The sequence below is a fragment of the Primulina tabacum genome, chromosome 10 (genome assembly GCF_025594145.1).
Source record: "Primulina tabacum isolate GXHZ01 chromosome 10, ASM2559414v2, whole genome shotgun sequence".
NCBI classification, from domain to species: domain Eukaryota; kingdom Viridiplantae; phylum Streptophyta; class Magnoliopsida; order Lamiales; family Gesneriaceae; genus Primulina; species Primulina tabacum.
Genome location: NC_134559.1, coordinates 15,350,837 through 15,378,046, shown reverse-complemented (window position 1 = coordinate 15,378,046; position 27,210 = coordinate 15,350,837). Strand labels below are relative to the sequence as shown.

At 37.7% G+C, this 27,210-nt stretch overlaps 1 pseudogene; it reads left to right on the top strand.

Annotated features, from left to right (window-relative positions):
• Positions 1 to 9,124: 9,124 nt before the first annotated feature.
• Positions 9,125 to 26,639, top strand: LOC142504946 (myosin-binding protein 7-like; annotated as a pseudogene).
• Positions 26,640 to 27,210: the final 571 nt, after the last annotated feature.

The following is a 27,210-nucleotide window of genomic DNA, read 5'->3' as shown; positions in this document are numbered from 1 at the left end:
TGCTGTAAGTCCTCCACACAAATTGGTTTCATCGGTTGTAGCCATTCCTCGTCATCCCGGAAGACAGCCCCGGCCCTCACACATAACTCTGAGATGATGGTGGGGAAAAAGTGACCGATGTGACTGTTGTGAGCACTCATCATGATCTGAGAATTTATAAGCTTGCCCAAATTAATATTGTAACCTTCGGTCAAAGCAAACAATAGCACCGTCCGCTCCTTTTGCACCTCACTCTTATGCGAGACCGGCATCATCCGTCTCGCCACAAAGAGATACCATAGGGCAATATCAGCAGTCATATACTTCTTGTCAAAACAACTCGGTGATCCGCACAACGGTTTTGAAATCACGCCCGGATGGCACAGCTCCATGAGTATCATATCATAATTGGGGTCGGCGACCAATGCCTCGAATCGAGAGTCATCAACTTCAGCCGTCTATAGTAGGGCGTTAATTGTAATAGAATCGAACTGTACTAGTCGACCTCTAACAAAAACCCTAACATCCGCCCCCTCCGTCACATTTGCATAGAATCATCTAACCACCGATAGCACCGCCACAATGGGTTGACTATTCCCATCCCCGCCTACCCAATTTCACAAGAGGCCCTAAGTGTCTATCCTCAAATTGCCTACAAAATCCTCTCTCGGTAATTGGGTTTCTATGAATATTAGCATGATCATATCGAGCCATAGCCGACTCATTCACAAAGTGAGTTCTATCAAATGACGAAGATGAGGAGGAGCCGGGAATACCTTAAAATTTCTTGATGGCCATGCTGGTAGATGATGGAGATGTTGACTAGAGGGAAGATGCCGCTTGATTCTTACGGAGGAGTGTGAGCCACGCTGTTTGAATCTTGATTTTAGGAGGGATCCGCTGTAGAAAACGAGAAAGGGGCGAAGGTGAGAGTTATGTTTCAGAAATTTTCGTGCAGAATGAAAGAAGGGGAAGGGGAGGGGAGAATTCATGTGCAGTCGCGCCCGAGTGGTACGTTTTTACCGCCCGAGCGCTGACTGCACTGAAATTACTCATGGGCAGAGGTGCTCGCACTCGAGCGATAAAATATTACCGCCCAGTCGTGAACCTTCGCCCTTTTAATTTTTTATATTTTTTATAATAATTAAAAATATTAATAAAAATAATAAAAATTACTTTTTTTTAATAAAAGCAATTAAAAAAACAACCAATATCTAGATTAAAGACTCAAGTCAATAAAATAAAAATTAGAAACTAGTAGGAAGGGAAAAAAAATTAGTTATCAATTTATAGTCGAGAGCTAGACTGTAGGTTCCTCTCAGCTTTGACTGTTTTGGAATCGAGCTACTCCAATTTGTGGCTCGACTGTGCCACCCAAATAATGCTTCAGTCGTTGAGAATTGACTGTGAACGAGTGATTTTTCCCATCTTTCAAAGTTATAGCTCACGGGGGGAACACTTTGGTGATCATGTATGGGCCCGTCCGTCTTGACTTGAGCTTGCCAGGAAATAACCGCTGTTTGGAGTTGTACAGTAGCACCGATTCGCCTTCTTTGAATTCCCTCGGTGTAATGCACTTGTGGTGTGCTTGCTTTGTACGCTCCTTGTAGGTCAAAGCCAGGTCATAGGCTTGACCCCGGAATTCTACCAACTGGTCCAACTGCAGCAACCTGTGTTCACCTGCAAGAGCAAAATCAAGATTCAGTGCTTTTGTTGCCCAATAAGCTCTATGTTCTAACTCAACAGGTAAATGACACGCTTTTCCAAAAAGTAACCTATACATTGTCGTGCCTATAGGTATCTTAAAAGCAGTCCTATACGCCCAAAGCGCGTCATCCAACCTCAACTACCAGTCCTTTCGATTTATCCCCACAACCTTTTCTAAAATCCTCTTAATTTCGCGATTCGACACCTCAACTTCACCACTCGTTTGGGGGTGATAAGGGGTGGAGATTTTATGAGTGACCTCATATTTGCCCAAAAGTTTTTCAAAGAGTTTATTTCAAAAATGGAATGATTGCTCGTGGTGTTCCAAATCTGTTGAAAATATTTTTATTTAAAAATTTAAGCACCACTTGAGCATCATTTGTAGCATATGACTCCGCTTCCACCCATTTGGACACATAGTCAACCGCAACCAAAATATATTTTTTCGTAAAAAAGGTTGGAAACGGTCCCATAAAATTTATCCCCGAAACATCAAAGACCTCGTGCTAGATAATATTATTTAAAAGCATCTTATGGCGATTAGAAATGTTACCTGTGCGTTGATATCTATCTCAAGAGAGGAAAAATGAACGTGCATCTTTAAATAGAGTTGGCCAATAAAAGCCACATTCGAGTACCTTGGATGTCGTTCGTGTGGGTTCAAAATGACCACCTACCTCGCGGTCATGTCAATGACTGAATCGATCTCATCACTCCTTCCGCCACGCATCTCCGTATGATGGCATCTACACAGATTTTGAACAAAAAACATTCATCCTAAAAATAATATTTAACGTCAGAAAAGAATTTCTTTCTTTGTCGAAATGTTAAATTTGGGGGGGTGAGCCTGTATCAAGAAAATTCGCAAAATCTCCAAACGATGGACAATTTTTCACCACTAACAGCTGTTCATCCAGAAACCAATCATCTATCTCAGCATTTTCACAAATTTTTCTAACATGCTCAAGCCTAGAAAGATGATCAGCTACTACATTCTCTGCACATTTTTTATCTTTTATTTCTAGGTCAAACTCTTGGAGTAGTAAGATCCACCTAAGTAATCGTGGTTTAGCCTCTTTCTTAGCAAGCAGATATTTAACTGCAGCGTGGTCAGTAAATACAATGACTTACGACAACACAAGGTATGAATGGAACTTATCAAGTGCAAATACTACTGCAAGTAACTCTTTTTCAGTTGTTGCATAATTTAATTGTTATTCATCTAGAGTCTTACTTGCATAGTATATAGTATGAAATACCTTGTTCTGTCTTTGGCCTAGGAAAGCACCAACTGCAGTGTCACTGGCGTCGTACATTAGCTCAAAATTCAGATCCCAATCCGCTGCCACCAACATAGAAGCCCTTCAGGTTCTCATATGCATGCAAAAAATCGGAGTTAAAGTCAAATGGTGCGTCTTTCATGAGTAGGGACGATAGAGGCTTAGAAATTTTAGAAAAATCTCTAATGAAACGCCGATAGAACCCGACATGCCCTAGAAAACTTCTTACTCCCTTTATTGAAGCTGGTGGTGGTAGGTTCTTGATGACTTCCACTTTATCTTAGTCCACCTCAATCCCTTGTTCCGAAATCTTGTGCCCTAATACAATTCCCTTTGTACCATGAAGTGGCACTTCTCCCAATTCAGCACCAGGTTCGTCTCCTCGCACCTCCTCAACACGGAGCTCAGATTCTGCAAACACTCATTAAACGTTGCCCCAAAGATAGAAAAGTCATCCATAAATATTTCAAGAAAGGTTTCAATCATATCATGTTATATAGCAGTCATGCAGCGCTGAAACGTAGCAGGGGCATTACAAAGACCAAAAGGCAAACAGTGGAAAGCAAAAGTGCCATAAGGACAAGTGAAAGTGGTTTTCTCTTGGTCCTCAGGTGTAATAGTGATTTGATTATACCCCGAATACCCATCTAGAAAACAGTAAAACTCATGCCCCGCTAATCTCTTAAACATCTGATCAATAAAGGGGACTTGAAAGTGGTCATTACAGGTGGTATCGTTCAACTTCCTATAATAAATACACACTCTCCACCACGTAACAGTCCTAGTAGGAATAAGTTCATTCTTTTCATTAGTGATCACAGTAATCCCACCTTTCTTCGGCACATACAGAACAGGACTTACCCAGGCGCAATCTGATGTAGGATAGATAACACCTGCATTGAGAAGCTTGACAGTTTCAGGCTTCACTACCTCTTGCATCTTTGGATACAGTCGTCTTTGATGTTGCACGAGGGGTGAGTACTTTTCTTCCATCAAGATTTTGTTCATGCAGATTGATGGACTTATTCCTTTGATGTCTTCCACCTTCAAGACAAATGCCTTTTTGTTCTCTTTGAGAACTTGCAGCAGTTTTCCCTCCATAGCATCTGTCAAAGCAACAGAAATAATGACAGGTAAATTGTTATTCTCACCTAGGTATACGTACTTTATGTGCGGAGACAGTGGCTTTAGTTCAAGTGTTGGTGGTTCCTCAATGCTTGACTTCGGAGGAGTCAAGTCTCTTCGGTCTCCCAAATCCTCCAATATCATCCTCATTGGCTTCCTCCAAGGAGGGTTGGCATTGAATTATGCCACAATTTCAGCTCTCTCTTCTTCCATGTCATCCTCCTTCAATTCAGTGGTGAGAGTGGATTTCAATGGGTCCTTCATAGCATCCTGCATAAAATTAGACACAAGTGAATCCACAACATCAATTCTAAAACAGTCATCAGTGTGCAGTGTGTGCTTAAGAGCATGAAAGACATCAAAAGTGGTTTTTTCATCTCCCACTCTCAATCTTAAATTCCCTTCTTGAACATCAATTAGGGCCTTTCCAGTTGCAAGGAAAAGTCTCCCAAAAATCAACGGCATCTCCATGTCTTCCTCCATGTCGAGTACTACAAAATCCGCTGGAAATATGAACTTGTCCACTTTCACCAACACATCCTCTATGACTCCTCGAGGATATTTGATGGATCTGATTGCTAGCTGTAAGGACATCCTTGTGGGCTTAGGCTCTCCCATTCCAAGTTTCCTAAATACAGATAAAGTCATAAGGTTAATACTCGTACCAAGGTCACATAAAGCTTTATGAAAAACAACATCACCAATCATGCAAGAAATAGAAAAACTCCTTGGTTCTTTTAGTTTCGGTGGGATCTTGTTTTGTACCAATGGAGAGCAATTTTCAATCAAATTTATCGTCTTATGATCCTCCAACTTCCTTATATTAGCCAAGATTTCTTTCAGAAATTTAGCATAACTCGGTATTTGCATCAAAGCATCAGCAAAGGGAATATTAATGGGCAATTTCTTGAATAATTCTAAGAACCTACCGAATTGTGCATCCAATTTTTTCTTTTTCAATGCAGCAGGGAAAGGTGAGGGAATAACAATTTTAGATTGTGCAGTGGGTGCGAGTGTAGAGTTAGAAGACTTACCTGTGAACATGTCAGCCTTTTTCTCTCCTTGATCTTCTTTTTCTTTCTCCTCTTGTTCAAGCACTTTTCCACTCCTCAATGTTATGCCTTTCACTTGCTCTTTCGGGTTAGTCTCTGTGTTGCTTGGCAAGGTGCCTGGATCTCTAATAGTAATCATCTTTTCTAACTGTCCTATCTGATTTTCTAGCCCCTTTATCGATGCATCCTGGTTTTGTAGTCTAGTTTCAGTAGATGAGATGAACTTAGACATCATTTGCTCAAAACCAGACTTCTCCTCTCTCTGCTTTGATCGATACATCGGTTGCTTACCATACTGTTGTCCTCCTTAGGCTCGATTCTGACTGCTTTGACCACCCCATGAGAAGTTGGGATGTTGTCTCTATCCAGGATTGTATGTGTTCGAATAAGGATAATTCCTAGGACGGTTTTGAATCCCCACTTTATTTACTGGTGCCTCCTCATGCACATAAAAAGGACCATTGTCTTGACAATCCTTAACATAGTGTTCTCCTCCGCATATCTCTTGCAGGCACATTCAAGCTGTCTATTTTCCTGTTAAGTGCTTCTAATTGTTCAGTGACAGCAGAAAAGTCGGTTACCTGGACTCCTGCTCAGATTGTTCCTCTCAAATTGAGGGTGATAACTGCTAGCAGCAATATCCTCCAGTAATTCATACCCTTCTTTGGCCGTCTTCCACAACAGATTCCCACTGACCGCAACATCTATCATGATGCAGTTAGACAAAATTAAGCCATAGTAAAAATTTTGGACAACTAACCCAAGAGGCAACTCATGATGTGGGCATCTTCGCAATAAGTCCTTGTAGTGCTCCCATTCCTCGTAGAGTGACTCCTGCTCGCACTGAGAGGAGGTGGTTATGTCCGCTCGCAGCTTCATGGTTTTTGATGGAGGAAAGTATTTCAAAAGTAATACCTTAGCCATATCTTCCCAAGTCGTGATTGAACCTACAGGCAAACAATTCAACCAGGATTTAGCTTTGTCACGCAAATAAAAAGGAAATAAATGTAATCTAACAGCATCATCAGAAACTCTAGTAAATTTAAAAGTATCGCAAATTTCTAAGAAGTCGGCGACGTGAGTGTTTGGGTCATCAAGCGCATTTCCCACAAACTGGACCGTATTCTGAATCATTTGAATAATGGCTGGTTTGATCTCGAACTAGTTCACCCTGATGGTTGGTCGCACTATGCTTTGTTCCATCTAGCAAAGGTTGTGCGTATTCCAACATGTGTATGCGCCTTGGTTCTTCGACTCTTAGATCTTCATGATGCTCTTCCTCACATTCGTTCATGTTCATCATGTCTCTAAGCCTATGTTGTTGCCTTCGTCTGCGATGGGTTCTTTCAATCTCGGGTTAGAAAGTCTCTAGTTCAGACTCTAGAGATCTTGCTATGCACCGAGATGTATACCTGCAAATAAATCGAATGTGTCAAACAAAACAAAATAAAGAATGCTAAAGTAAATAACTAGAGATAAAATTGTGGATTAACAGTTCCCGGCAACGGCACCAACAACTTTATCGAGCAAAACTTGCACTGTAAAATCCTTAATACAAATTTATAATATCCAAGCTCAAAATAATCGCAAGTGAAGGATGTCAAGTAATAGTATAATGTACGAGAGTACGAGTATCGTTCCACTAGAGACTGTATTTCACAATTATTATTTCCAATTATTAAATCTTTAGCAACGAAATTTGAATGATTGTTTACTACTACTATGATTAAATAAAAACTCAATGAAAAAAGTTCAAGAATTAAATGATGAAATATATAAGCTAGAATGGTTAATTAAAATTCAATGAGAAATGAATTTGTTAGGAATCTCGGTTCACCTACCCCTCGTTATTTACTTAATTCGTTTGATAGTGATCTACGCTTCCGAAAAATTTCTTATCCAATTGAACACGCCCTTTCGAGCTATGCCAAACTAATTCTGCTCAATGAAGTAATTAAATCTCTTTAATTATTTATCACAGGTTAATTTCATGTCGTTCTATGAAATTCCCTAGCTTTCGCCCTACCGGACTATGACTATCGACGTGTATCCGACTTCATATTTCCATGTAAATTTTAAATCCATGGACTATGCTACTCATTCTTATCACGGAATATTTTCTCGAACTCACTCGCAATATAAAATAGTTATTAAAAGTTAGCTACGCTTTAACAATGCAATAAAACAATAGCACAATCAAGAATAAAACAAAAATCGAAATATGAATTAACTAAACTCGGTTTCGGGGTAGAATCCCCTTAGACTCAAAAAAATAATGTAAACTAGCTACAAGATGTCATGATTGAAATAAGCAAAACAATGTTTTAACAATAAAAATTAAATTAGAAATACTAGTTGTGACGAAATTGCGAAGAACGGTGCCCGGAAATCTACAAATCTCTTCTCCAAGCCTTGCTTCAAGCTTTTTCTCTCTTCCCTAAGTTCCTTGGCTGTTGAATTATGTCTGAATGATACTCCAAATCGTCCACCCTCCTTTCTATATCATCCTCCATCAAAATAAGGGAAGAAATTGTCCATAAAATCTTTCCAAAAATTAAGTGGCACTCGGGCGGTAAGATTCTACCGCCCGAGCGCCAACTCCTCTATAATTCTGCTGGTCAGGTGTGGCACTCATGCTCGAGCGATAAGATTCTACCGCCCGAGTGTCGAGTCTTATGTAATTCACCCTTTGAAAATCAAACCTCGCGCCCGAGCGGTAAGATTCTACTGCCCGGGCGCCAACTCTTTTTTCCAAGGCTTCCGGAAATCCATACTCGAACTCGAGTGTTAAGATTCTACTACTCGAGCGCCGAATTTTCGGCCTCATTTCTCTTGGCTTCCATATTGTTGTTCTAATTTCAGCTCACCGGACTTTTTACCTGCAAATTTATCACGTACAAGTCAGACACGAACATATGCAAATGTTAACTCTAAAATGACCAAAATGTAAATGAAATGCATGCATGCACAATGCAAACACACACCAAACTAATGAAACAAAACACGTAGAAATGACACTTATCAAGGAAAGAGTTTTCCCTCCACGTCCACCACCAAATCTTCAGGCTCAGATGCATACTGGCATGACCCAATTCTTTGCACAGTTCGCTAGGTAAATGCCAAGGTGGGGAGTAGGACGAGGCCGGAAGCAGTTTATGACAAGTTAATTGCATGTCGTTCTATGAAATTCCCTAGCTTTCGCCCTACCGGACTATGACTATCGACGTGTATCCGACTTCATATTTCTATGTAAATTATAAATCCACGGAATATGCTACTCGTTCTTATTACGGGCTATTCTCTCGAACTCACTTGCAATATAAAATAGTTACTAAAATTTAGCTACGCTTTAACAACGCGATAAAACAGTAGCAGAATCAAGAATAAACCAAAAATCAAAATATGAATTAAATAAACTCAGTTTCGGGGTAGGATCCCCTTACATCCTAACAAATAATGTAAATTAGCTACAAGATGTCATGATTGAAATAAGCAAAACAATGTTTTAACAATAGAAATTAAATTAGCAATACTAGTTGTGACGAAATAGCGAAGAACGGTGCCCCGAAATCTTCAAATCTCTTCTACAAGAGGTGCGGCACTCGCGCTCGAGCGGTAAGATTATACCGCTTGAGCGCCGAGTCTTCTGTAATTCATCATTTGAAAATCACACCTCGCGCCCAAGCGATAAGATTCTACCGCTCGGGTGCCAACTCCTCTGTCCAAGGCTTCCAAAAATCCATACTCGCGCTCGAGCGGTAAGATTCTACTGCTCGAGCGCCAAATTTTCTGCCTCATTTCTCTTGGCTTGCATATTGTTGTTCTGGTTTCAGTTTATCGGACATTTAACTGCAAATTTATCACGTACAAGTCAGACTCAAATATATGCAAATGTTAACTCTAAAATGACCAAAATGTAAATGAAATGCATGCATGCACAATGCAAACACACACAAAACTAATGCAACAATACACGTAAAAATGACACCAATCAAGGAGAGAGTATCCCCTCCACGTCCACCACCAAATATTCAGGCACAGATGATTGCTGGCATGACCCAGTTCTTTGCACAATTTTTTAGGAACAATGCCGAGGTGGGGAGTAGGACGAGGCCGGAAGTAGTTTATAGAGCTTTCACAAGATGGGCCCCAAGGACTTTGTGGGGACAATTGATCCTATGGTGGCATAGGGTTGGATTAGTTCCATAGAGGTGATCTTTACCTTTGTGGAAACACAAGAAGCCAACAGAGTTAGATTCGCCACCTATCTGCTGAAGGATGATGTTAGACTGTGGTGGGAAGGAGTATTAGTGACTATGAACCTTGAGACCCATAGATGGGAGGGCTTCAAGAAAATTTTTTATTCAAAGTAGTTCACTGATGATGTCCCCTCCCGTCAGACTACATATTTAATGACACTGAGGCATGGGGATCACACTGTGGCGGAGTTTGTGAGAAAGTTTGAGCAGGAGTGTCACTTTGTGCCCATGATTGCAAATTATGCAAGAGAGAAGTTGAGGCACTTTCTATATGGTTTGCGGTCTATATTGCGCCGTGATGTTCATGTGGCTGGTCCTATGACCTTCTCTGTTGCTATTATTAGAGCCTTAGCAGCCAAGTAGGACCAGAGGGACATTGAGAACGACAAGCAGGGCAAGAGGCCTTATCATACGCATTATCATTAGCCTCAACAGCCGTGTAAGAAGCCATTTTAGGGGCAATTCAAAGGCAAGGGAAAACAACCCCAGAAGAAGGCTACACATAAGCCTAATGCTTATACTATGTGCCCAAAGTGCAATCACCAGCATGAGAGAGCTTGCTTATGGGGACAGACAAATACTTTAAATGTGGAGCTCCTAATCATATGCTCAAAGATTCCACTCAGTGGAAGGAAAGCAATCTTTATTTTAATAATATTTTACGATTTCATTCGATTATGGCATTATACTTTATCTGTATACCAATGCAAGCTGCATAGATAAATTTCTTGAATATACAATAGGTACAATGAGGTCTGCCTCACGAAGTAAGACCATGAAACTCATTAGGAAGTGTACTGTATATTCTAAACAGGTTCCTAAGCGAATCAACCACTTAAAACAAGGATAAAGGTCGCTCGAGCTCGAGACTATCGTCTGTGGTGTAAAAGCCATATTTCATTGGAAAGGGCATGGAGATGTCCATTCACACCAATGGGTGATCATATGATGATACACTGAACAGACCTCCCAAGGACTGTTCAAGTGGTTCTCACTTATCGAGTGGAATATTCCGCAGTAATGGTTGTAGACCGTTATTCCTTTGACCCGTGACAATGTAGGGGCTATACGTACTAGCATGCACTTTGATCCATTTATCGACTCCATTGAGGGTATTCAAGTGACGAGGTTGGGTGTAGTTTCGAAATACGTAGGAGCAAAGACATTGTAGTCGGGGATTCACCTTTTGCCTATGGGTAAAGATATCATATGTGGTTTGATTAGTTAATAGTACAAGGAATCTGTGGCCGGAGTAAGACATGTGCAGTTTGGAAAGGTGTTTCCTCAGTTGCGCTTACCATGACACTATTGCTCAAAGATAAATCATATCGTTATCGAATTCATATATAACTCCCGATATACTAAAGTTGCAGATTTGATCGGGATATATGTTTTAAAAGGGACCGTACTGTACGCTAACCATGAGTAAAGGTTCTTGCAGGCACTATCAGTGATATCTCTGGGATCATGGGCGATGCTAATAGACGCTCCTACCATGATCTGTTGCGTGCAATCAGAAATGAGTTCTGATATTCTTAATCAAGGAGTTGATGAAATGAATGGGGTTAACTATGGTAAATCTGAATAAGAATAAATGTTATTCTAAATCACATGGAGATGTGAACCCACGGCTAGCTGTATTCCTGAACCATTGAGGGTCACACAAGTAACAGATTTTTTGTTTCCATTGAGATAGTCAAATTTCAAGAAGTTGGAATTTGGCGACTATAGTTTAATGGAGATCAAACAGGAAGCTTATAAATGAGTTTATGTGCTGATTCTATATGATAGAGGAATTGGAAGTTAGCATGATTGCTAAATAAGGAATGAGAGTGGAACTATCTGTTTTGTGAAGGAGTTTACTAAAACTGACAGCTAACCAATATGGTAAGCAAAAATTTTGATCTTCAAAATTTTCGATTTTCATATATATGAACAAGATTTGTATCATTTGTACATCGGCGCTCTCGGATCGTCGATTGGGGTTATAATGAGTTCAGAATCATGTATTTAGTAAATTTAGAATTTATTAATTAAATGGTGATACTAGTAGTAGTGATTACTAACACATACAAATTCCAATAAATGTTCTAGAGAAGTCTAGAATTAAATTAACTAATGATTTATTTTATAAATTAAATAATAGTTATTTAACTAATGTACATATACATGTGTATATTTTATATGGTGATATAAAATATATATATATATGTGGTATTATTATATCTTGTATTATTAAAAGTTAATAAATATATTATTGATTAATTATATGAGAATTTAAATATAGTGAAATTAGAGTCCTTGTGGAAGAGGGACTCCTGATCTAATTAGGAGTCTCACTCTATATATACACCATGAGGGGTGCTAATTGTTGGATCTGGTTTTCTACACGCGCAAAGGCAGCGAAAGTTTTTTAAAAATTTTAGATCTTGACATTCAAGATGTGTTTTTATTTGGATGCTCGTATGATTTTAACAAAACATACATAGGATATTAGAATCGTTATACCTTTGGTGAATAAATCATTGGACACCAACTGATCCGGTATTAACGGATTAGCTCTTGTTGATTCCCTACGAACTTTCTTCGATGAAATCCTCCTATCAAGTCTACGACTGAATTGTGTGTTCCTCTTCCAAATTGCACTAGAAATATTGGAAGAGATTTACGTTGGAGATCAAATATCAAGAGACAGCTCAAACCCTAAAAATAATTCAAGGTGGCCGAAATATTTGAGAGAAGAGGTGAGGTGATTTTCGAAAATCACTATGAGGTGGTGGCTAGGGTTTCTCTTCTCTACTCTTATTTATATTAACGCATGACCTAATTATCATAGTATAATAATTGGGCCCTTTAATTAATATTAATTGGCTTGATTAATTAATTGGACTAGTCACACTAGTTTAATCAATTAATCAAGGCCCATTAATAACTTTAATTATTTAATATGTTGGATTTGTACTCATACAAGCCCATTAAACATACTCCCACTATATTTGATTTAATATTTAATAAACTCAACTTTTGAACTTAATAAATTAAATCAATTATAAATTCAACATTTAATTTAATATTTAAATTATAAATTCAACTTCTTGAATTTATCACCTCCAAAATTTAATATTTAATAAACCCAACTTTGGAGTTTAATAAATTAAATTATCAAATTTTATAAATTCAACTCCTTGAATTTATTCTCTCCAAATTTCATAAATTCAACTTCTTGAATTTACTATGTCATAAATTCAACTCCTTGAATTTATTTTCTCAAAATCTAATTATCATAAATTCAACTCCTTGAATTTACTATATCATAATATAAATTCAACTCCTTGAATTTATTCTCTCAACGGGAACAAATGATCCAGTACTTGTGTGACCCTCAATGGTTCAGGGATACAGCTAGTCGTGGGTTTACAACTCTTTGTGATTTTGAATAATATTTATTCTTATTCGGGCTTACCCAAGTTAGCCCCATTCTTTTCATCAACACCTTGATTAAGAATGTCAGAACTCATTTCTGATTGCACCCATCGGATCATGGTAATAGCGTCTAGTAGCATGGTCCCATGATCCCCTAGGTATTACTGATAGTGCCTGCAAGAACCAGTCGATTATGATTAACGTACAGTACGGTCCCTTCATCTCATATATCCCAATCGAATCTGCAACCATTGGTTCATCGAGGGTTGCATAATAATTCGATAACTATGTGACAACTATAATAGTGGCATCGCGTATACTATTGGAGAACTCCTTCTCCAAGATACATCTCATACTCTGGCCAGAGATTCCATGCACTATTATTTCATTATATCACATAGGATATCCACACCTGCAGGTGAGCGGTGAATCCCCGACTACAATGCATTGGCTCCTATATGTGTCGCAACTGTACCCAACCTCGCCACCTGATGACTCTCCTGGAGCCGATAAACGAGTCAAAGCACAGCCCTAGCATATAGAGCCTCAGTGTTGTCCCGGGTCGTAAGGACTAATGGTGTACAATCATAACCACGGACTTATCCTCTCGATGCATGATAACCACTTGGAAAGTCCGAGGGAGGGTTGTTCTGTATAATCATCATATGACTACCCATCTGCATGTTTGGACATCTCCATGCCATTACCAAGAAACGCAGTACACAACATCACAGATGCTAGTCTCGAGCTCAAGCGACCTTTATCCCTGTTTTAGGCGGCTGAATCGACTAGGAACGAATTTAAAATATGCAGTATTTACAAACGAGTTTCAACATCGAATTACGATTCATTTGTATTAAAGCATAATCAAGGACTTTATATATGTTGTTTGCATGGGTATACAAATAAAGTATAACAAGACCATAAAAAGTTAAATTATATTAAAATAAAGATTGTTTATTACACTTGAGTCAATAAATTCCCTAGCCAACCGTTGGCTTGCAGGGCATCTACTCTGACAATCTCCCACTTGCCCTAGAGCCAACTACCCTTAATCCCATTGCTTCGCGATGCTTTTCAAACAATGGTTCTCGCAAGGGCTATGTAAGTGGATCAGCAACATTATCTGCAGAGGGGACTCTTTCGACCGATATGTCTCCTCTTCCCACAATCTCCCGTATGATGTGAAACTTCCTCAGTACAGGTTTGGATCGCTGATGAGACCTTGGTTCCTTTGCTTGCGCAACAACACCAGTGTTGTCCCAGTACAACGGGACTGGATCAACTCCATTAGGAATAACGCCCAACTCTTGGACAAAATTCCTCATTCAAACTATCTATTTGGCTGCATCAGATGCAACAATGTATTTAGCTTCAGTAGTGGAATCCACAACGGTGTCTTGCTTGGAACTTTTCTAAGAGACAGCCGCACCATTAAGCATGACTACAAAGCAAGAGGTCGATTTCGAATCATCTACGTAACATTGGAAGCTAGAATCAGTGTAGCCTTCCAATTTTAATTCTCCACCCCCATAGACCATGAACAAGTTCTTAGTCCTTCTCAAGTACTTAAGAATATCTTTCACGGCCTTCCAATGTAGTGGACCAAGGTTCGCCTGATATCTGCTTGTAACACTCAAATCATAAGCAACATTAGGACGCGTCGATATCATACCATACATGATACTACCATTGGCTGACGCATATGGAATTTGTGTCATCATCTCTATCTCTTAATCAGTTTTTGGGACACATTGCCTTAGATAGAGTAATACCATGACACATTGGTAAATATCATCTCTTGGACTCTTCCATAGAGAATCGTTTTATAATGGTATTGATATAGGTGGCTTGGATGAGGCCGAGCATCCTCTTTGATCTATCTCTAGAGATTTGTATTCTCAATACGTAGGATGCTTCACCCATGTCTTTCATGGAGAATTTACTTGCTAACCATACTTTAGTCGATTGCAGTAATCCTACATCATTCCCAATGAGTAGGATGTCATCAACATAAAATACTAGAAATGTCACTGCACTCCCACTAACTTTCTTGTACACGCATGGTTCCTCAGGATTCTTAGCAAAACCAAACTCTTTGATAGTGCTATCAAATCTGAGGTTCCAACTCCTTGGCTCCTACTTGAGACCATATATTGATCTCTGAAGTTTGCATACCTTATGCTCACTTCCCACTGATGTGTATCCCTCAGGTTGAGACATATCAATTTCCTCTTTGATGTCTCCATTGAGGAATGCAGTCTTTACATCCATTTGTCATATCTCATAGTCATACTATGCTGCTATGGCTAGTAGTATTCTAATTGACTTAAACATAGCAACTGGTGAAAAAAATTTCTCATAGACAACTCCTTGCCTTTGAGTATAACCTTTTCCATGCAGTCTTACTTTGAAGGTCACTACCTTCCCATCCGCCCCAAGCTTTCTTTGTAGATCTATTTGCATCATATGGGAACGATTCCCTCAGATGGATCCACTAATGTCCAAACTTAGTTTGAATACATAGAGTCCATTTCTGACTGCATTGGCTTCCAGCCATTTGGTTGAATCAGTATCAGATATCGCTTCTTTTAAATTCATTGGATCACATCCAACACAAGACTCATCATGGCCTTGTTCATGAAGAAGCGTATATCTTGTAGGCGGTCTAATAACCCTATCAGACCTTCTAGGAGCTTGTACTTCAACTACTGGTTGTTGGAAATTAGGTTCAACTACTATAGTTGAGGGAGTATCTTGAATTTCTTCAAGTTCTATCATCTTGCCTTTTCTATCTAATAGAAATTCTCTTTCCAAAAAGGTGGCATTTCTTGAAACAAACACTTTTGCTTCATTGGGATGATAGAAATAATATCCAACAGAATTCTTTGGATATCCTACAAAGTAGTACAAAGTGGATCTACTATCCAATTTGTCTCCCACTTTCTGCTTCACGTAAGCAGGACATCCCCATATTCTCTCGTAAGAATATTTGGGAGTTTTTCCCATCCATATCTTATATGGTGTTTTATCCACTTCTTTAATATGGACATTATTTAACAACATTGCCGCGGTTTCAAGCGCAATGCCCCAAAACGATGTAGGCAATTCAGTAAATCCTATCATCGATCGAACCATGTCCAACAAGGTTTGATTACTACGTTCAGAAACACCATTCAATTGTGGTGTTGTTGGTGGAGTCCACTGTGATAGAATCTCATTCTCTTTTAGATAATCCAAAAATTCAGCACTTAAGTATTCACCACCTCGTTCAGATCGAAGCGCCTTAATACTTCTTTCCAGCTGATTTTCTACTTCAGATCTGAATTCTTTGAACTTTTCAAATGCTTCAGATTTGTGTTTCATAAACATACCCATACCTCGAATGGTCATCAGTAAAGATAATGAAGTAGGATTGCCCATATTTGGTGCTAACACTTAGCGGGACACAAATGTCTGTGTGGATCAAATCCAATAGACCATGCGCACGTTCCACATTTCCATTGAATGGAGTTTTTGTCATTTTCCCTTTTAGACAGGATTTACAAGTAGGTAGAAAATTTATGTCTGACAAGTCAAACATGCCTTCTCCCACTAGTTTGTGCATCCTTCTTTGGGAAATGTGACATATTCTAGCGTGCCATATTTGTGTGGGATTTGGATCATCTAACTTTCTTTTATTTGTTGTTGAAATCAGTTTACTTGGACATTCACTTATCATTTTCAGAACATTTCTGGCACATATAATTTCTTATGTCCGGACTTCTTGCAATGAAATAAATATGTTCTAACTTATCGGGCTTTGTAGGCCTTTTAAGTGTCTTTCAGAGTTTGCCTCTTATTGGGATTGTTTTTCTTGTGAGAGGCAGAACATTTCATTCCCTTACATTGTGGGCCATTTTTCGTCCGACGAGAGACCCATTATAAAAACAACAATTTCATGTTTTATGGTGATCTCATAAGTTATAAGCATATTGACTTGCTCTTCAAAGCTATCATCTATCTTATTCAAATTGAAGTTCACCATAAACCCGTCAAATGAGGAAGAGAAAGACAACAAATTGATGTTATCTAGTAACTTGTTAGGAATCACATATTCTAGGCCCACCATATTCTCAATAAGCCCAGTCATACGTACACCACGCTCATGAGCCAAAGCCCTGTCTTGCATGTGTGTAGTCATGAGTTCCTTGAAAGTGGTGTGCATAGTTTCATGCACCATGCAACTCTTGTACGTGCATTCGAATGTCAGCAGCATTCAAAATTTCCTCAAACTGTCCCTACAGTTCATTTGACATAGAAGCGAGCATGTTACACTTTAGCTTGCATACTATGGTCCTACCATCTTGCATGTTTTGTCAGTTCAGCAGGACTGACATTAGTGTGTGTGTCATTTTCTTCGAATTTAGAACAATTTTTCCAACCAGTCTTGAAAATTAGATTCGGTTAGCTTGTTAATAACAGAAATGGATTACGTGACGAAATCGAAAATATAATGATATGGAAACAGAATAATGGTTGCTGATTATTTTAAAATAATTTTAAGATATAAAATATGGATTTTATTTTATAAATCTCCCTCCCACTATTTTGACATTTCCACCACCCTTTGATGAAAAAGAGAAATTGTATTTCCTTAGTAGGCACGTAGAGTCCAATTAGCCAATTATAATCCCGAATAATATCAGCCAATTATAATTTCTAAAAGGTAGAATCCAATTGCATCCCTATGCAACCTCCGCGTGTTTTGCCTCACGTTTAATAAGGACCCAGTAATATGACGTCGTTTATTTTCACGTGTCAAACCAACCCATCAATGTTGAATTGTAGTAGACGGTCGCCATGAGTTCCCCCAATAATATGAGCCGAAGTCATGGGAGTTCCACTCAATTCACATCATATGTCCGGTGGAAGTCACAGCTTTCCGACGTACAGGCCTCCCCAATAATATGAGCCAGACACTATCCGCGAGTAGCGATCAACATGCAACCACGGTTGATGGAAGGCAAGGAAAAATTAAACTCTTTTAATTTTTACTTTTTTGGTTTGATATGAATTTTGAATCATATTCAAAATGAGAGATTTTAATTTTAAAATTGTCTCATCATTTTAATTTTTAAAATAGCGTGCCACGAGTTTGTATGTTTGCCGGATCCATGTAACTATATAATCTAATAATATACATACATGCATACTACTATATATCGCATATATCATAATATGACATTCAACAATAAATAAGGATGATCGATCGCCAACACTATTAGATCCATGTGAGCCAAACAAGGATCCAGGTCCAAAACCTAGGTGAATGCAGCGATGCAAATGCAACTATTACAAGAGCTTCCAATATTTTACATGTCTTCATCTTGTTCATCGGGCCCAACATCTTCCAGTTTTGATCTCCCACTATTTCTAATGATTACATTTAAATAGCCATGGCACATAAGGGATACATCTCATGGGGGTGGGAACGGGCCATAAACCAAGCCCACTTTAATAATATCAAATATTAACAAAATGAATAAAAACAGCAAAATATCCTAACATACACCTAACACATTGGTCAAGGCTCTCGATCATCTTTCATGCATTTAATATCAAATATTAACATCAATTTAATTAAAAAATTTAATTAATTGATAAATCATATATCTAATAATTTTATCACTAACCACCACAATTATTAAAAAATTTAATAAATTAAATAAACTCCTTTATTTAATTTCCAATTAAATCAATAATAATTGATTTCTTGTAAAACTCATTTTACCATAAATAATTTAAATCATATTCTAATTATTTATTTTACAAAAAAATTATTAATTTTCTAAAAATCAATTTTTCAAAATAAAAATTGAACCAATTTTCAAAAATTTCAAATTTGCCCAAAAATTTGAAAAATCGGCAAAATTGCACCCTGGGCCCAAACAATTCAAGCCCACCATTCGGCACGCTTCTCGAGACGATCCCCGGCAGCCGTCCTCACTGCCCGCCCGCCGCCCGAAAGTTTCGGGCAGTGGCAGGAGCTTGTGCGCGCTGGGCGCGCGCAGCGCTGCGGCACGCCGTGCGCGCAGCGTGCAGACGTTCGGCACGCCGCGCGTCGTGCGGAGGCTCCGCACAGCGCGCACGCCTGCTGCGCGCGGCGGCGCGAATTGTGCACTGTCCGGAACAGTTCCGGGCAGACCCAAATTTTTTTTTTTTTTTGAAAAAAATACTTTTTCATGGTGCTATAATTTTCTAAAAAATTTTCTTGTGTGGTTAGAAATAAATTATTCAATATCAAACATTACGATTTAGAAAAACTGGATCTGATACCACTGTTGGATCTGGTTTTCTACACGCGCAAACGCAGCGGAAGTTTTTTAAAAATTTTAGATCTTGACATTCAAGATGGTTTTTTATTTGGACGCTCGTATGATTTTAACAAAACATACATAGGATGTTAAAATTGTTATACCTTTTCTGAATAAATTATTGGACACCAAATGATCTGGTATTAATGGATTAGCTCTTGTTGATTCCCTACGAACTTTTTTCGATGAAATCCTCCTATCAAGTCCACAACTGAATTGTGTGTTCCTCTTCCAAATTGCACTAGAAATATTGGAAGAGATTTACGTTGGAGATCAAATATCGAGAGACGGCTCAAACCCTAAAAATAATTCAAGGTGGCCGAAATATTTGAGAGAAGAGGTGAGGTGATTTTCGAAAATCACTATGAGGTGGTGGCCAGGGTTTCTCTTATCTACTCTTATTTATATTAACTCATGACCTAATTATCATAGTATAATAATTGGGCCCTTTAATTAACATTAATTGACTTATTAATTAATTGGGCTAGTCACACTAGTTTAATCCATTAATCAAGGCCCATTAATAACTTTAATTATTTAATATGTTGGATTTGTACTCATACAAGCCCATTAAACATACTCCCACTATATTTGATTTAATATTTAATAAACCCAACTTTTGAGCTTAATAAATTAAATCAATTATAAATTCAACATTTGAATTTAATATTTAAATTATAAGTTCAACTTCTTGAATTTATCACCTCCAAAATTTAATATTTAATAAACCAAACTTTTGAGTTTAATAAATTAAATTATCAAATTTTATAAATTCAACTCCTTGAATTTATTCTCTCCAAATTTCATAAATTCAACTTCTTGAATTTACTATATCATAAATTCAACTCATTGAATTTATTTTCTCAAAATTTAATTATCATAAATTCAACTCCTTGAATTTACTATATCATAATATAAATTCAACTCCTTGAATTTATTCTCTCAACGGAAACAAATAATCCAGTACTTGTGTGACCCTCAATGGTTCAGGGATACAGCTAGCCGTGGGTTCACAACTCTTTGTGATTCAGAATAATATTTATTCTTATTCGGGCTTACCCTAGTTAGCCCCATTCTTTTCATCAACACCTTGATTAAGAATGTCAGAACTCATTTCTGATTGCACCCATCGGATCATGGTAATAGAGTCTAGTAGCATCGCCCCATGATCCCCTAGGTATCACTGAAAATGCCTGCAAGAACCAGTCGATTATGATTAACGTACAGTACGGTCCCTTCATCTCATATATCCCAATCAAATCTGCAACCATTGGTTCATCGAGGGTTGCATAATAATTCGATAACTATGTGACAACTATATTAGTGGCATCGCGTGTACTATTGGAGAACTCCTTCTCCAACATACATCTCATACTCTGGCCAGATGTTCCATGCACTATTATTTCATTATATCACATAGGATATCCACACCCGCAGGTGAGCGGTGAATCCCCGACTACAATGCACTGGCTCCTATATGTGTCGTAACTGTACCCATCCTCACCACCTGTTGACTCTCCTGAAGCCGATAAACGAGTCAAAGCACAGCCCTAGCATATAGAGCCTCAGTGTTGTCCCGGGTCGTAAGGACTAATAGTGTACAATCATAACCACGGACTTATCCTCTCGATGCATGATAACCACTTAGAAAGTCCGAGGGAGGGTTGTTCGGTATAATCATCATATGATTACCCATCTACATGGTTGGACATCTCCATGCCCTTACCAAGAAACGCAGTACACAACATCACAGATGCTAGTCTCGAGCTCAAGCGACCTTTATCCCTGTTTTAAGCGGCTGAATCGACTAGGAACGAATTTAGAATATGCAGTATTTACAAACGAGTTTCAACATCGAATTACGACTCATTTGTATTAAAGCATAATCAAGGACTTTATCTATGCTGTTAGCATTGGTATACAGATAAAGTATAACAAGACCGTAAAAAGTTAAATTATATTAAAATAAAGATTATTTATTACACTTGAGTCAATAAATTCCCTAGCCAACCGTTGGCTTGCATGGCATCTACTCTAACACTAATACCATAACAAAACTCTTGCACACAAAATACAACACAAAGATTTTCTCTCCTCCAATGGAAGTCACGGCCATGTGGAGATGGAAGCAAATCAAGTCATATAATTTATTTTGGATTAATGACTTCATTAGCTTGATTAATGATTGATTAAGAATCAATCAATTACCCACTTTCAAAGGCCTCTCGGCCAACACAATTCTTGTGAAGAATTTTTCGGCCACCTTGTGTCCTTCCACCTGCGGCGCCGTACCATCTCCGCATTTTGTAAATTCGGAGGCTATAGTCTCAACGCACATATCACTTGCGATTTCTAGTGAAATCCAAGAGAGCAAGAAATTCTTCGATCGTGGACCTAATTAGACGATCAAAGTTGAAGAGCCGTTCGAAGGGATATACAAGAAAGGCTATCTCCGCTAAAATATCGGAATAGTTTGGAGTCCAGTGTTTAATATGCGAAGGTATAACTCTAAAGAACATATGTATGGTTTTTAAACAAACGATGCCCAAGCAAAAATTTTAAACTTCCGTTGCGTCTTGGGTGCAAGAACACGATACATCAACAGTGGTATCAGATCCGGTAATTCTCAATCGTGTGTTTTAATTAAATTATTTTGAGTTTATTATTTCTAACCTGTAAGAATTTTAAGAAAAACGCCCCTCAATTTTTTAAAAAAAACACAGATTTTAAAAAAATATATTTTCAGGTTTGCCCTGAACAGTTTCGGGTAGACAGGAGCGCAATGCGGGAAGGTGCCTGGGAACGTCTCGGGTACCGTGCTGGGTCGTGAGCTTGAATTGTTCGGGCCTAGGGGCGTTTTTTTGATTTTTCAAAATTTTGGCTTAAACTGATATTTTATGAAAATACCGACGATTTTGCCCTTAAAATAATTTTGATAAAATTAATTTCTTAACGTGTATGTAGCATGTGGAGCCTACACTTTGTGATTAGATGATTGGTGTTATGTGGATGTCCTAAGAACATGAATGCATCATTTTTTTCAATTTTTTGATTGGATGATAACCACTTTTTATCTGTTTGGTGCTATGATTTATCAAGGATATCTATATGTTTGATACCAATTTCTCTAAAATTATTATTTTTCGAAAGGGAAATAAAGAAAATTACATATTATGCGATATATCATCACAAATCTATATCTGTAAGATGGATCGACCTTGTTCATAATAAAAGTGACAAATAATATTTTTTGCATAAAAAGTAATATTTTTCATAGATTGTGTTTTGTCATAAATTCGCCTCACAAATGTGATCTATGAGACTGTTTCATATAATTGGTTTCAATTGTTTTTTTTCATTTTCCAAAAAATTGGTGTTTGACTTAATTCTATTTTTTAAAAAGTGTTCTAAATCAAAATCTAAAAAGCTTCTAATCTTCGGTTCTGAATTTTCTTACAAAATAAAGGGATACTTTTTACCCTCCACTCAAATGCAAATTGAACGGGTCCCAATTTTATCCTGATGGTGATGATGAAGTTGTTGATGTTGAGAAATATGCATTTGGAGAAACTCCTCGATCTAGGGATCAGTTGGAGGATTTAGAATATAGCGTCAATTGGAGAGATCGAAGTCCAAGGAGCCTGATGGGGAATGCATTGGAGAAATAGATGTAGTTGAAAAGGTGGTGAATGATCACTCTTCAAGGGAGGCCGATAATATCCGAAAGTGCTCAGCTGACTGCTCTGGCGAAATGAGTAAAGAAATGGGCCAAGATCTTGCCCCAGATTCACCAAAGTCTGGTTGTAGTTTCAAGAAGATGGAGATTTTTCATGTGGAGGGGAATTTGAATCTGAGGAAGGTGGATAATGCATCAGAAGTTGGAGATGACAAAAGTTATAGGGAGTCACCAAATCATTCTGATGGTAGAGATCTGGAGATCCAGAAAATTTATGCGAGGCTTCATGCTCTTGAGGCTGATATAGAATCAATGAGGCAAGCAATTGTATATATTGTGACAGAAAAATCACAATTGGTATTGTTAAAGGAGATCGCTCTGAACTTGTGTAAAGAAATGTGAAACGTCCACTACTCGTTTTTCTTTAAAATGTACTAGATTTTTTTTTCTAAACCATTCGGCTTAACCACATACATATCTATAGAAATATTTTGCGTCATTTAAGAATAAAAACACCAACTAATTATTTGAAAATCCAAAACATAATTTGAAACATGAAATCGTAAGCGTCAACCATACCTGAACTTAGCATTTATTCCAAAATAAAGCATAAACATATTAATACGTCAAAAGTATCATAATCCATAAAATCTTTTAATGTAAACTTAAATCATAAATGTAATTTTGCAGAAAACTAGCGACGGTTCTCGAGTTGTGTGCACCTTCAGTCCAGTTTGTTCATCCATCAAGTTTTCCATCAAATTCATGCTCACCTGCATCGATCACACCTAGTGAGTCTGTTGACTCAACAAACCTTAACTATAATAACAGGTAATAAATAAATATTCACAAGCAACAGTGAAAGATACTTATAATAAAATAGATTTTCATGAACATGCATAATTTAAACATTTTTCTTTTCATCATATACTTTTTTCCTTTTCATCATATGCTTTTCTTTCCTTTCATCATATACGTATATGTTTCTCTTTTTATTGAACTCAGATCATTAATTGTGACTTTCGTATCAGCTGTTGGTCGATGGATCCATCTACGTATAACCACGGTACCGAGCGGCGGGTACATCAGCGACACTCTCACCCACAAACCGAACCTTGGCCTTGCATATCATCGTATCATTGTATTAGTAACAATTAATTCATCTCCTTCAACTTTTCATATTTCCATCACTTTTAAAAATTCATTCATTTATAAATCATTTTTTCTTTTAAACCAAGCATGCAATATGTCTTTTAGCATTAACGTTTCATCATAAAATTTTCTAAACATTTGAAATAAACATTTTAACATTTATTATAGCATTCAGGGCACTTCCAACACGTCTAACATTTTTCAGGTGTAAAATGACCGTTTTGTCCCTGAAACACTAACTATCCCAATATATCCTTAAACCTTAAAACGACGACCTAAATCTATCCAAATTTAACAGAACACCTTAAAATATACTCATAAATATTTCTTAGACGTAAACTTACGCTCCTCAACTAATTTTTTGATCGTATTTATCACATAGACGTACATCCCCGTTTTAACCAGAATTAACTCGAAACTTAACCAAACTTGAATCATAGCTTATCAACACCTAACCATACCATATACAACCCAAATCAAGCCAATTATAACCCTTGAACAAACCTAGAACCTTGCTGGAAATTTCTGCACAAGAACCCTAACCCTAGTTTGTTCGGACCGTAGCTTGCCTCTACTCCAACCCTTAACCACCATGTTCAGACCTTAGTTTCCTCCTAGGAGCATGACCGAACCCTAGAAATGCTAATGGAACAGCCTCTAAAGCTCTTGCACGAGGACGGCCCATATGAACCCTTCCTAAGCCATTCTCGCGTCTAGCTTCCCCTACAAACCTAGGCCTTGCACCAGCCTTCCTCCAGGACATCTAGGACCCTGACCCAGCCCCATTAGGACCCCTGGACGCAGCCCTTAACCATGACCGAGCCGCACCCTTCAAGGAACCTCAAGCCAAAAAGTCTAGGACTCTAGAATCACATATTTTCGTTCATCCTCTTGCCCTAACCTTTCCAGCCCTTAAACATGCATCTCATGACCCTTAAACATGTGGAAAAACATCTCATCTAGTAACCCTATCATTGCAGCCCCTTTGTGCATCATAAGAAAGAGTTTCAAAAGGTGAAAACTCTAGTTTTATGCGTGTATAGTCGTAAAAACGAAAATATATAAAGTTTATCATGTTTTTCATGCAATCATGTATCAAACATATAATATGGTGTGAAAGATGAGTGAAGGGAGATTAAGGAATGCCTTTGCGTTTATTACGCACGAAAAATGACTTGTGATACGAGGAACATTGGCGGAGAGACGAGAGATGCAACCTTGCTGATTTTTCCTTCAAGCCTTACGTGAATTCCCTTTGAAAACATGTTGTGTGTTTGTTTATGTGCTGATGGAAGAGTCCTAGTAATTTCCTAGGGTGGGGCGTGTATTTGATGTGTGTGTAGGTAGGGTTTTAGGGCTTATATTTTAATTAAATTACTTGGTACAAGTTTAGGCCTATTAATCATAGTATATTAGGCCCATTAGATGATAATTAAAATATTTTGTTTAGGTTACTTTTCAAAAATATTAACCGAGCCTCCAAAAAGTCTCTATTTTCGTCAAAAAATGACTGTCGGTTAAAATACGACATGGCGCTTAAAAACACCCAATAAGTTGGCATTTTCTAAAATATCATTTAAAATATATCATACATCAAATAAATAAAAATATTATTTAATAAAAATATTTTCCTTTTTACGATCACCGGCCTCAGTTCCTCGATCGCGTGTCGAATAACTTTTAAAATAAAGTTTTATCCATTTTATTATAAAACCCTATTTTAAACATGTAATCGTGCCTACCATAATTAATTATTACAATTAAAATAAATTAATTAAAATACATAAGAAATTTGATAACTTGCATCCATGTAGCTCACGTGAACCTTCAAATTTTCGGGACGTTACAACTGGTATCGTTAAAAGAGATCGCTCAGAGGCTTCATGCTCTTGAGGCTGGTATAGAGTCAATGAGGCAAGCAATTGTATCTATTGGGACAGAAAAAGCACAAATGGTATTGTTAAAGGAGATCGCTCAGAACTTGTGTAAAGAAATGTCACTGGAAGGGAGACCGCCAGTGAGGAAGCAATTGGTGAATAGGAACTTTTCCGTTGTATCAATATTGAAGGTATTTACAATGTTGATGGTTTGGTCATTTTGAATTTCCATTCGTGGTACTGAAAATAAAAATCGAATACATGTTACTTCAAGGAAGAATACTTTTTTCTATAACTTCAAGTATTTCAAGTTCCTATAGTTAATAAGAAGGATCTTGCCATCCAGATTCTGATCCCCTATTGTGAATCAATATCTTAAAGATTTCACTCTATTGCAATCCTCAGTTTGATATTAATCATTTTTCTGTTATATGATTAGACAATCTTATGATAGGAATCGCAACCTTGACATTAACCATGCTTTTATCTGAATAATATGGAGAGATTTTACCAAATTTGTTTTAATATAATTTTCCAATAATGCCTCTGTCTTAAATCCTTTTTTCTTTTTCATTATCTTGAGATTTTCTGATTCTTCTTGCATTATCACAAGAAAACCATTTTGTCACTTTCCCCGCTGAATGATAGCACGAGCTGATTTTCAATCATTCCTACTGACCATTTTCTACCATTCTTGTACTGTGGATCATTTCTTTTATTTTCTGGAGAAGAAAAACTCACAGATGCAAGTGAGTACCTGTTTATTTTACTATCCCACATACCCTTACACGTGTGTTGCTTCAGTTTTTCGACTTTTGTTTAGATTACCCCTTATATCGATCCATGATTTTTGTTATCTCTTATTTATGTTACTCGATAGAAGCAAATCATATACAATAGCAGGGTCATGTATTCTTGTAGGTCAGAGATAAAATGTTAAAAATGGGAGGAAAATGCATTTTACAAGTGTTCTGAAAATTATTAGGAAATAGAGAGATCACATAGTGGCTCCCTCTCTACCATTCAATGTTGGTTCTTGAAACAATATGATAGAATGTTGTCCAAATTTACGAGATCTTTACTTAAAAAAAGCAATGGCTGTTATTAATTTCTGGCCACTAAAAAAACCTAATGGTTAGTTGAATTCGTTTCATCGTAAACTATTGGCTTATTTAGAAACCTATGTCCAAATATACAAACGTTGAGCCCTTGGTGTCACAAAGAGGAGAGGCTGGTGACGGTCTTTTGTGGCAATATGTGACATCTTATAATTTTAGGAATTAATTCCGGTGATGTCTATAATCCCATTTCCTTAAGGTAGTTT